At 34.5% G+C, this 12,607-nt stretch overlaps 1 protein-coding gene across 1 annotated transcript in view; it reads left to right on the top strand.

Moving 5' to 3' along the window:
- LOC118742460 (basic-leucine zipper transcription factor A-like) overlaps positions 1-12,607 on the top strand; it is a 55,586-nt gene that overhangs the window by 33,633 nt on the left and 9,346 nt on the right. The gene's annotated exons all lie outside the window — the stretch shown is intronic.

The following is a 12,607-nucleotide window of genomic DNA, read 5'->3' as shown; positions in this document are numbered from 1 at the left end:
GGTAAATTTCAGAAACTTCGATATTTCGAAATTTAAGGACGCTAATTTACTCAAAATGTATACACCGCGGCTTACCATGTAGCTGTAGCTTTCGGAAATGTGGAAAACATATATTAAATACTTGCGCCGGGTATCTAATGTTCGGCTCCGCCCGAACTTAGACTTTCTTAGTTGTTACTAATCGATTTTTGGACATTTCGTCGTGGTGCATTTCGTCGACGAGTAGTGTATTTGCTCGACCGCAACTCAAAATTTCTGGCGGCAGTTCGGTTACACTGAAAATGCGCCTTCTAATTCATATACGTTCTCTGGTATACGTTCTCTGGCGTGAGGCTGATAAATTTGAATAGAAGCGGACTGCCGTATTTAATGTTAAAGTACATGGGAACATAAACTCTTATAAGGTAATCTTCTAGAGCTCTTAAGTTACAAGGTGGTGAACTTGTTGCAACGTACAATCGTAAAATTCTACCGGCCTTGGTTAGCCAACAAGAGTGCGCTACAGGTCCAGGTTTTGTAATTGCTTTTTTTGCCGGAACTAGGCAGATTACGCCTTAGTGTTTAGTCCGATTTCAATAACTTTCAATGGTTTGCCTTTATGTGGCAAGCACAATAATTTTACCTGTTTTGATCGAACGGTTACCGTGATTCACATATGTATGTCATAGGTCATAAAATGGGTGGTGCCTCGCCCATTATCAAAAATTTTATTATAAACTATTTTTTGCTAAATATTTACTGCAAACATTAATTTTGAATAAATTAGCTACAGCATTTACTGATTTATCGAAGACTAGCTAATGCCCGCTTGCTTCGCAGCGCCTAATAAGATCATTTGCGTTGGCCAATACAAAAATAGCATTTAAAAGCAAAAGCGGTCTGTAAAGTAAACATTTTTATTTTAAATTGAAACGAATAAACAGCAGTATCCTCCTTACACATAAGCCAATAATAGTAGCGCTGTGATACCATATAGAATACTAATCCCTTTCGATGTCATGAGTTTTACCGATGGTATTTTTTCCACCTGTGAGATCACTGCCAAGCGTGCGTAATATTCTTCTATGATCTTGCAACTTCAACATTGGTCCGTAAACCAGTTTTCAGTTATAGAACGGCCAAGAAAATCCTCGCCCCCATCCCCCCAGGATGAAAAGTTTTCCCGTACATTGACTAAATGAGTCGTGTGTTCTCTTAAATATCGTTGAAATGAAGCCATTGATAAACCTACCCACCACTTTGCCACTTTTACAATTTACCTTAATATCTATGAACTGGATTCTTTGAGTCTTACTGCTGTACTAACGGCCGCCCCGAGCAATTTCGTCAATCGGAGGTGTATGAGGGCGTCAGGCAAAGGTGCGCTTACACAATGTTGCGGTCTTTACATGCAAATTTAACCGAATGCTCCATTTAGCCATATGAAAAGTAAATTCGTCTAAGATGAATATAGGGCCAAAGCAGACCGAACACCGTGTGGGTTTCTATATGTATATGTATTTCCGCTGCAGCGCAATTCATTAGGTCACTTTTCGCCAAACCACTGCTTGGCATGAAATGAATACGCATTATGAATTTCAATCAGATTTTATAAAATATAGCGGGTTAATTTTTAGGAATCGAATTTTTCATCATACAGGTAGCTAACTTTGCGAATTTGAACGAAATCGGTTAATAAATACGACTTGTATAAGTAACTCTACTCCAGCGTGTTGTCTAGTAGGCTGTAATAGGACCATATATGCAAGGTATAACCTCCGACAATTTGACTGGTTTTTTAGTTTAGTCCGAACAACGAAAACGGCTATCATTTTATGTATGTATGTACATTAGAGTGGTCCAAAAAAAAAATTTCCAAGCAGGGTTTGGGCCACCTTCCAAAATTTTTCTTTTTGCCGAAAGAGGTGCTGGTACCAAACCTTACGTTTCTATGTATACATTTAGTAGATGCTCATGAAACATATATTTTACTCTAGAACTAATGTGTATATATGTATATTAATCAAACAATTGGTTAAGTAACCTAAGAACATTTCAAATTTAAACTATCTAAAATAATATCAGAAGTTTTAGTTTTCATGGCAAAAGTACCTTTGTTATAAAAATCACCAATATTTTTGTCGGTTTCGCAGCTATCCGGCAGCGCATTGAGCACCCTGTATTAGTTGCAGTAGAAAACTGAAAGTTGGTATAGGTATTACAAATATTAAAAGGAAAAAACTAACGGGGTGCCCCGTTTTCTACAATGAAAAAATTTTCCCCATACAAAAATTGGACCACTTTAATGTATACATATATATGTTTCGAATGAAAAAAATCATCATGAAAGTAATAAACGTTTCGAATTTGCATTAACAAAATCGGTTCATAAATAAAGCTTTTATTGGGGCCGTTTTTCGCAAATGCTTTTTTCATCATGCAGGTAACTTATACTTTGAATTTGATCGAAATCGGTTCATAAAGCCACCTGGCGGGTCTATTTTTGGTAAACGTATTTTCCATCATGCTGGTAGCTTACATACGATTTTTATAAATAACTCGACTCCAGCACCACCTAGCGGGTCTATCGCATACGTATTTCTCATCATGGACATAGCGCACGTTTTAAATTTGGACGAAATCGGTTCATAAATACGACTTTTATAAATAACTCGACCCCAGCGCCACCTAGCGAGTTTTCTGGTAGCCTATAATAGGACCATATATGCAGCGTATAACCTCGGAAAATTTGACTGAAATCTATGCAGTAGTTTTTGAGTTAACTCCGAACAACGAAAACGGCTATTATTTTATATATATATATTTCTCTAAATAACCGTTATATGGAATGTGGGCGTGGTTAGGGTCCGATTTTAAAACTTGTCAGTCGTTCGATATGTTGTAGCAAGATCAACAACTATGCCAGGTCATAAGTGGGCGTGGCCACGCCCATTGTCCAAAAATTTGTATTCTTATTTGCCGTCCAAAAATCGTTTTAAATATTAATTTTGAGTTAATAAGCTTCAGAAGTAACTAAAATATCGCAGTCTTCGCATTTCTGAAAACTACCGTTATATGGGAGGTGGGCGTGGTTATTGTACGATTTTTCCTATTTTCAATACCATCATTCCTACGCTAAAAAGAAGTACACATACCAAATGTCGTTAAATTTCTAATCGAGTTATCGTGTTGCACAGACGTACAGACGGACGGACAGACAGTCACCGCCTAATGGATTTCTTTTTCAATTCTGATGATTTATGCACTAAAAAAAATTAACTACTTTTTGTACCTTTACAGTAATAGATTAGCTATTTGTTTAAGTTTTTCCCAAAATAAATTTTGTATTACCTGATATGAAACTTTTTCTTAAAATTCGCTGGCTCGAAATTCGTTTTAGACCCATAGTTTCTTAAGGAAAGAATGATCCGTAGAGCATTTTCCGCATATGCAATTTTCCCGTTTTTCTGATTCCCCACAAATTGACCCGCTCTAATGTACATATGTACATTAGGGTGGTCCAAAAAAAAGTAAAGTCGGAGTTTTAATACTCTGACCTGCTAGGATTGCTCTATATTGAAAAAATATACCCCCATTTCTAACCGACTTCCAAAAAAGGAGGAGGTTATCAGTTCGTCGGAATATTTTTTTATTTTTTATGTATGTTACCGCATAACTTTGGACCACGTCAACCAATTTCGATAATTCTCAAAGGTGGTCCCATACTAATCTGGTTTAGATCGGATCATTGGATAATGAAATATATGAATGAAATATATATATATATATATGAGCGATATATATATATATGTATATATATATTTTATATGATAATTGAAGTCGATTTTGTTTTTTGCTTAAAAATTACTTGTTTTATTTTGAAATCAAAAAATATTTAGAGGTCGCACCAAGCGGACAAAGTTTTCGATGTATTTTATATAGGGAAAAAACATTTTTTCGTAGATATGGTATAGAATTCTTGAAAATCAATATTTTTCGATTGGAAAATTCTGGTTCTATTCAGGAGACTTCCAATAATAATACACAACACAGTGTAGCCAGTTTAGATTTTTGAGGCTAGATCTAGCTTTTTATACCTTTCATGAGCATGAAATGGTATTATAACTTTGGTCCGATGTTCGTAAGTACCAGAATAAAAAGAGATAGTCCCATTAAAATGTTTACTTATATGATCAGAACGTCGAGCTGAGTCGATTTAGCCATGCCCGTCTGCCCGTATGTCTGTCTATCCGTCTGTCCGTCTGTTTATATGCAATCAAGTCTCTCAGTTTTCGACATATCCGGATGAAATGTGGTAAGTGGGTGTATTTTTATATTGTATATATTGTATTAATCACAACCGGAAGAATCGGACCACTATAACATATAGCTCCCATACAACTGATTGCTCAGATATGCGAATTTACGTTATAACTCCTCCATTTATGCAGCTAGGAACATGAAATTTTGCAATACTTGCACCCATTATCAACAGAATACTTACAGTGAAAATAACAAAGATCGGTTCACTATAACCTGTAGCCCCCATACAACTGATCTGTTCAGATATGAGGTTTTTTATCATAACTGCTCCATTTATGCAGCTAGGAGCATGAAATTTCGCACCGTTTTCACTCCTTGACAAAAGAAAATGGTTAAGATTTGGTCGCTATAACCTATAGCTTCCACACAACTGTTTGTTCAAATATGAGATTTTTTGTTATAACTTCTCCATTTATGCAGCTAGAAACATTAAGTTACGCACTATTTTCACTCATTACCAACAGACAGGTTACAGTAAAATGAACAAAGATCGGGTCACTATAACCTATTTGTTGCCTCCATACAACTGATTGTTCAGATATGGGTTTTTACTGTAAAACTCCTTTGTTTGGACAGATAAAACTGATAAATTTCGTACGCTATTTTATACATAATAATACAAAGTCTACTGAGAAAATCGTCAAAATCCATGCTGTATAACCTTTATCTCCTACACCACTGATTATGCAGATACCAGTTTTTGCGATATATCTCCTTTATGTAGGAAGCTAAAGCCATTAAATTGTGTTACCGGTTTACATACCGATCACATAGCAGTCAAAATCAGTTAAAATGGTGTTATATAAAGTATATCTTCCATACCTGTGATTGTTTAGATAAGGGTTTTCTATATACATATGTTACTTCTCTATCGATGTATGTTGTGAATATGCATATAAATTTTTTCAAAAGCACTAATCTGTTGAAGTAAAATTTTCAGATGTTCATGAAAGGTATGAAGCCATCGGCATAGCTGAAGACAGCGCTGTTCTTACTTGTTTCATTGTCATTCAGCTTCGAAATTTACGTTTTAGCTTCGTGTTGTTTTTCCAGCCTTTTCTTATTTTCAAACTAGCATTTTTTAAAGACAATCCTTCACAATATTTGTAGTTGCACTAAATCATTGTTCCGGTTCAGTTTTACTAGACGAAATGTTGAGCGAATATCATCCGTCGACATCGCTCTGTCCGACGAAATTTACTCAGTGAGCTCGTTCTGTTTATACTTTAACAGTTTTTCCAGGGGCTCTCAAGTGTCCCTATAAAACCAGGAAACTCCGCACCCCACGGGAATGACGTCAAGCACTACATTGTGAGGGAAAAAGGTAGTTAGTCGCCGCTGCTATGCCGTAGCCATTCGGTGGCCCTTAGCCCCTTCATCGCCTCTGCTATTGCGTCACATGCTGCCGACCATTTTTGGCTCCTTTGCAGCATAGCCTACACGAGTGACTCAGGCGTGAAACTCTCGCGATATATGTTGCGAAGCTTGCATCTGGTACTGTCAAATCGCATACACTCAAAAAAGACGTCTTCTATTACATCTCCTCCGCAGTAGTCGCATATGGGTTCCGATTCGTGTTTGAATCGGTGAAGGTATGCTTTGAAGCACTCATGTCGAGTTAAACAGATTCTCAAATAGAAATCGACTTTGCCGTTTAGTCTGCTTCATTTGTGTGTATATACGGCTTGCCCTTAACTATGCACGCTCCAATTGAAACATTCTCGATTTTAATTGTATTGTAAGGTATGAAGATATTTGATGGTACAAATGTACCACTACTTTGTCTTTAAGGACCATGGGTTTTCTGATCCTAAAAAATAGTCTCTTTACTACTAAAATCGTTTTATTAAACGTTATGGTGTCCAAAAATATTTGCATAGGGCTTTTTTTTGCCATTTAGCTTTTTTATTTGGTCTTTTTTTAGCTTTTTATTTTTATTTTTGAAGTCCTGGCAACACTGGTAGACAGAGCTCTGCAGTGTTTAAAACATTTTCACTCTTCATTACTCAACACACCTAAACTCCCCACATGACTCCTTTTACTGAAAGTCCTTGCGCTCACAGTGTCAGCGCTATTAACTCTAAATATACATATCTACTAAAACATATTTTCAGCACAACTGATGAGTGGAAACATAATCGCAAAGAAGAACTCCAAAACATACATATGTATGTATACTAGGGGAGGAATCAAAACACATACGCACGTACCACAAAATACACCCTTCCATCCTTGCAAACTATTCCGAACACAAACATGCCTTTGAACATCGGACTAACAGAAAACAAGTTCTGTAAACAGTACAAAATTATACATATGGATATGTATGTGCATTGGTAAACATTACATATGTATGTATGCTCGAATAAAAAAACCTACGTAACATTCAAGGATAAGAACAAAAATTTGCAAGGCTACAGACAAATTGGTATACTAAATCGATCACATGAATAGCAGTTGCCAAAAATATTGCAAAATCACTTTCGCCTACTTACTATTATAACTTTCAAAAGTGTGCGCCATTGATCTAGCCGGTTGTGAAATTTCCTCTTCTCTTGGTGTATTTCCTCTATAATTCCAACTGTAATTTGTCCGCTAGATCTACTTAGCAGCGATAGGTTTCTAATACTAAATTCATTCTGCCGCAAGCGCCCTAGCGATGCTGTGAGATTCCTTGCGACCAAATCTTCCTTCGTTGAGCTCATTTGCTATGTGATTTACTGTTTTCTGCTGACTGTTGACGTTCTCTTCGTTAGATATGCTCTCACTTTGCTCGCTTGGGTCTGTAAGCAGTGAACGGATTAAAAAAAAATCTGTGCGGAAGAATCTAGGGAAAAGTATGGTAGATTTGAAAAAAAATCTAGATCTGAGTTTTTGAATAGTTTTTTGTCCATTTATATTTTTTTGTGTATGTATTACTAGGGTTCGAAATTTCTGACTTTGGTATCGATACTGAGTACTCATTCTGGCATCGAGCTCATGGTATCGATACCCTAAAAGTATCAGGGAAAAAGTATCGATACTACTCAGTACCGGACTCATTAAAATACCTTTTTTGGGATACTTAAAATATGTTATTCTTCAATCTTATATCTAGTTATTTCCTGAAAATATATATATATAATATGAATTTAAAATATTTGATTTTTATTCCATTGCAGAACTTACTTTCACGTTAGAAGTAATTTTTATGTTAAATGTACATACATACATACAAATATATATATATATATACTTTCACGAATTTAAATTTTTATTAAAACATTTTTTTAATCTTTTTGGGTATGCATTTTCAATTTTAGTATAATAATGTGCAAATTTGAATTAAAAGTCAACGGTAGTAGGCTACACGTAATAATTTGGCTACACGTAAATTTGAATAGGTTACAAAACTGCATACCCAAAAAGTTTCTAAAAATTCTGCATTTTCGTGAACTTTGCACAAAGTTTTATGGCCTTATTCATAAAAAATAAAAAAGGTTTATAAACTGAAAAATGCATGAAAATGTAATTTTATTAAGCTTTTTAAACCTACTCTATTTTTTATGAATATGGCCATTAAACTTTAACTTATTTGGTTTATGATATGCAACAGACTACACACAATTTCAGTTTATTTTAAGTGATGGACAAAATTGAATGATAGTAATCCATATAAGCAAAGAAAGCAATGGAAGAAAAAATTTAAAAATTGTGTTTTTTAAAAAGTATTCGATACTACGAGTACTTTGCAAAGTATCGAGTAAAATCACCAAATAAGGTATCGAGTATTAAAGTACTCATTTTTACACCCTAAGCATCGATACTTACTCAATATCGATAGTAACGTTCGAACCCTATGTATTACGAAACACAGAATATAATGGCTGCATTTCTTTCAGTGATCGGATTTCTGCAATATTGCGGAGTGCTGCCAGCTTTCTTTTTATCTTTTTTTATAAAAAAAAAAAACACCGACTGTTTGACAGTTTCTCTTATTCTCCCATTCAGCTGTGTTTACTTTTGCCTGAGAAATCTCATCGCTGCCGGGAATGCGCAATTCTTGTTACTGCATAGTGCTGAATGTTGGAAAATAAAAAATAAAGACAATATTGAGTATCCACAAATACATCAGCAACATTTTTCGCCAGTATTCGATTTCTTTATATATATTTTTTTAATTTATTATTTTTGGATCTTATTTTTATTGTAATTATTGCGACCAAAATTTTCATGCGATTTTCATGAAACTTTGTGAGTACGTAAGAAAATAGTTTTTTTAAAGATGATAAATATTTTGTTAACAATTTTTATTTTTTTTAACTTTATTTTTTTTAATATTTTTTTTTTTACTGCGATATTTTAGTAACTACTGAAGCTTATTCACTGAAAATTGACATATAAAATGATTTGTAGACGTAATATAAAAATATTATAAATTTTTGGAAAATGGGCGTTGCCACGCCCACTTATGATTACATGTGTATATCTCGGTAACCGCTACACCAATTTTTAAATCGGACAATAACCACGCCCACATCCCATATAACGGTAATTTAGAGAAATACGAAATCTTCGATAAATCGGTAAATACAGAAGCTAATTTATTCAAAATTTACGTTTACAATAACTCTTTAACAAAAAACTCTTTAATGATACAATTTTGGAAAATGGGCGTGGCACCGCCCACTTATGACCAGGTGTGTATATCTCGGTTAACGTTCTATCAATTTGTACCAAACTTCTTACGACTATTACGCTTACCACACAAAAGCAAAACGCAAAAAATTATTGAAATCGGACTAAAATTGCTCCCAATTTCCATATAACGGTAAATTTCAGAAATTCTTGGAACTTCGATATTTTTAAATTTAAGGACGCTAATTTACTCAACTTGTTGGCCGCTGTGGTGTAGTGGTAAGCAGTGCGCGCTTCCACTCCGCAACGCCTGGGTTCAAGCCCCGGTCAAAGCAACATCGCAAAAAATATAGAAAAAGGTTTTTTTCTTAACAGCGGTCGTACCTCGGCAGGCAATGGCAAACTTCCGAGTGTATTTCTGCCATGAAAAACAACTTCTCATAAAAATACAATCGCCGTTCGGAGTCGGCGTAAATCTGTAGGTCCCTCCGCTTTGTGTGACAACATCAAGACGCACGCCACAAATCGGAGGAGAAGCTCGGCCAAACACTAATATATGTGTAAGAGCCAATCTAAAAAAAAAAAAAAAAATTTTTCAAAATTTATACTAACAACAATCCCTTGAAATAGAATTTTGGAAAATGGGCGTGATACCGCCCACATCTAACCATATAAGTTTATCTCATTAAGTGTAAGTGAACATACTATATAAATTGTTAGAAATAGGGGTAAAACCACTATTCTTACCATGAAACGGTAGTTCTCAGAAAGGCGAAAAACTATAGTTAATACTTGCGCCAGGTATTTAATGTTCGGCACCACCCGAACTTGGACTTTTTACTTGTTTAACATATGTATGTCAACCACTATTTATGTACCAGGGATGGGGGTAATCAGGAAAATGAATAATTGAATAAAAATAAATAAGAATAAGTTTTTATTGATCGCTTCTACAGTTTTGAATGAATTTTTATTCATCATTGAAGTAATTTCAAATAACGAATAAATTTTTATTCTTCATTCAAGTAATTTCGAATGAAGAATAAATTTTCATTCATGATTCAAGTAATACTGAGTAAAATTACTTGAATGAAGAATACAAATTTATTCGTTATTCTAAATTACTTGAATGATGAATAAAAATTTATTCGTTATTTGAAATTACTTGAATGATGAATAAAAATGTATTCATCATTCGAAAGTGATAGAATGAAGAATAAAAATTTATTCGTCATTGAAAATTAGAAAAATCATGAATAAAATTTTATTTTTTATTTGAATAGTAATTCATTCTAAAACGCCCATCCCTGTTATGTACTAATATCACAGGTGTATGCATATTAAACGAAACCTATGTATATATCCCTATGTTGTACGATACGCTGAATGCGAATCATTTGAGGGTCAAGTAGGGAAAAATTCATTGAATAAGTCTTTCATTAAAAACGTTCTCAAGCTCAATAAAAATTGTTGAACTAAAAATATGTACATAAAAAAACAATCGAATACTGGCGAAATACATATGTAGCTGATGTATTGAAATATTCGTTACTTTGTGAAAATTGAGGGGGCCACATCAGGAATTTTTGCTCACCAGCTAAGGTTGTTTCTAATGAAGATTTACCAATTTCACTTCTTTTGTTAAAGTTTCTCTATCTCACAGATTGCGATAATTAGCACGCAGTGGAATTTACTGAGGCTAAGTAAGCTGGAAATTTCCAGCGATGTGGATATTGATATGTTTAGGGAAAAAGTTTATTCTATTAAAAATTGAATTTATGAAAATAGCTTCATGGATCTCGCCAATTTTGTTTTTAGGATAATTTCATTACCCTATAGCTCTGCGGCTGCAGAACGGCAATTTTCAACACTTTCTTTGATAAAAACTAAACTAAGAAATAAACTTAAATTGACAATCTCAATAGCATAATGTTTTTTTTTTTTTTGGGGGGGGGGGGGTTTAAGTTACTTCTGAGCTATATGACAGGCAGAAGATTTATTTGGCCAGCTCTCAGGCTACAGCGCCAACTCCAGTTCTGAAATAATTTCGCCGAGTCTTATAAATTTACATTTATATCTTTAAGAAACTGTGTTATTTCATTGAAACCGTGTGCTCCTCGAGTCCTATACAATTCTTCTAGAGATGTGAAATTTCTTAAGTTAGTGTAATTGTCTAGAGTGCTGCCATATTTAATGCAATTGAGTATTATATGATTACTGTCTTTAATTGTGTTACAATCATCGCAGTTCCGATCTGCTTCTACATTCATCTTATGCAGTGTACTTTTACAGAAAGTGTGGTTTGAAAGAATTCTATTCATTTGTTTTATCTCTGTTACATCCAGATTTGTCGATTTACTATTAAACCATGACGTTTTTGGTACCTCTGTATCCGTATATCTTGCCCTTATTTCTGCTTTTCTCTGTAAACGATTGTTGCCATTCTTCTCTTACTATGTCCGTTATCGCGTTGATAGCATCTTTCATCGGCCATGGTACGGTAATTCTTTCCCCGCAATGTAGCGCATTTCTTGCTGCCAGATCTGCTTTTTCATTTGGAGCTATTTTGCTATGGGATGGTATATGATGAAGTTCTATTTTTTCTATACCTGACCTGTTGATTGTATCCAAGATTTCAACTGCTATGTAATTATTATGTTCGCTGTTATTCAATATTAATATGCTACTTAAACTGTCCGTCAAAATAGCTATTTTCTTGTATTGGCTTTGTACCGCAAATTCTATCGCTTTACGTATCGCTATTAGCTCTGCCGTCGTTGATGCTGTTTTCTTATTACTGAAATAAGAGTTTATATTCTGTGACTTATCATGTACGAATGCCGCCATTGTCTTGCCATCCCTGATAGCTCCATCTATGAATATTATTTCGAAATTTTCCCTAACCAATTTTTCAATTAATTCCTGATAAAATTTAGGTATAATTTCCTGACTAGCAATTTTTTTTAGTATTGCAGACATCTTTGAAAAGATGTGTGTCAATAGTAACTTTGTTTGTGGATATTTGTCTCTCAGGCACTACAGCGATATTGTGAAATATAATTCGGAACTTGTTAAGTACTGTGTAATAGCTAGATCTTTTGTTAAGCTCCTCGGTAAATAAGTATTTCTTTGCTGGTAAGTTATATGCAATTATTTTTGTGATCTCCTTAGCAGTGGCAAGTTAAAATCTTTGTTTGGGTGGCAGCTCGGCTGCCATGTGGTATATCACTTGTTCAGGTGTGACAGATAATTTTTGTAAGGCGGTTTTGGAGATATTAGCAAAAGACGACGCCGCATACTCTAATTTGGACCGTGCAAAGGATTTGTATAGTTGTCAGGCCCTTCTTGGATCTACGCCGAATTTACAGCCACTCAGGATTCTAAGGAATTTACAAGTTGTGTTTACTTTTTCGACAGCTTGGTTGATATGATTGGTACAAGAATTGTTTATGCTTACGATGCGACCGAGATATTTGATATTCCTAACTTGTTCCAGCTGTGTATTGTTAATTTGAATGTTAATTTGCTCGTTTCTATTGTTAAAATATATGATTTTTGTTTTGTGTGGATTCAATTTAAGTTTGTTGCATTCGAGTTGAAAGTGTTCAATTTTTTGCTTTAAAATTTGTTTGGCCCGTTCTTTATTTCTATGTGTGCATACAAGAAAGAAATCATCGGCATATTGGAA

This window comes from Rhagoletis pomonella, unplaced genomic scaffold, assembly GCF_013731165.1.
Source record: "Rhagoletis pomonella isolate Grant_MI unplaced genomic scaffold, Rhpom_1.0 Rhpom_scaffold_00007, whole genome shotgun sequence".
NCBI lineage: Eukaryota > Metazoa > Arthropoda > Insecta > Diptera > Tephritidae > Rhagoletis > Rhagoletis pomonella.
The sequence above is the reverse complement of the archived record's forward strand: the minus strand, read 5'-3'. Positions and strand labels throughout refer to the sequence as shown.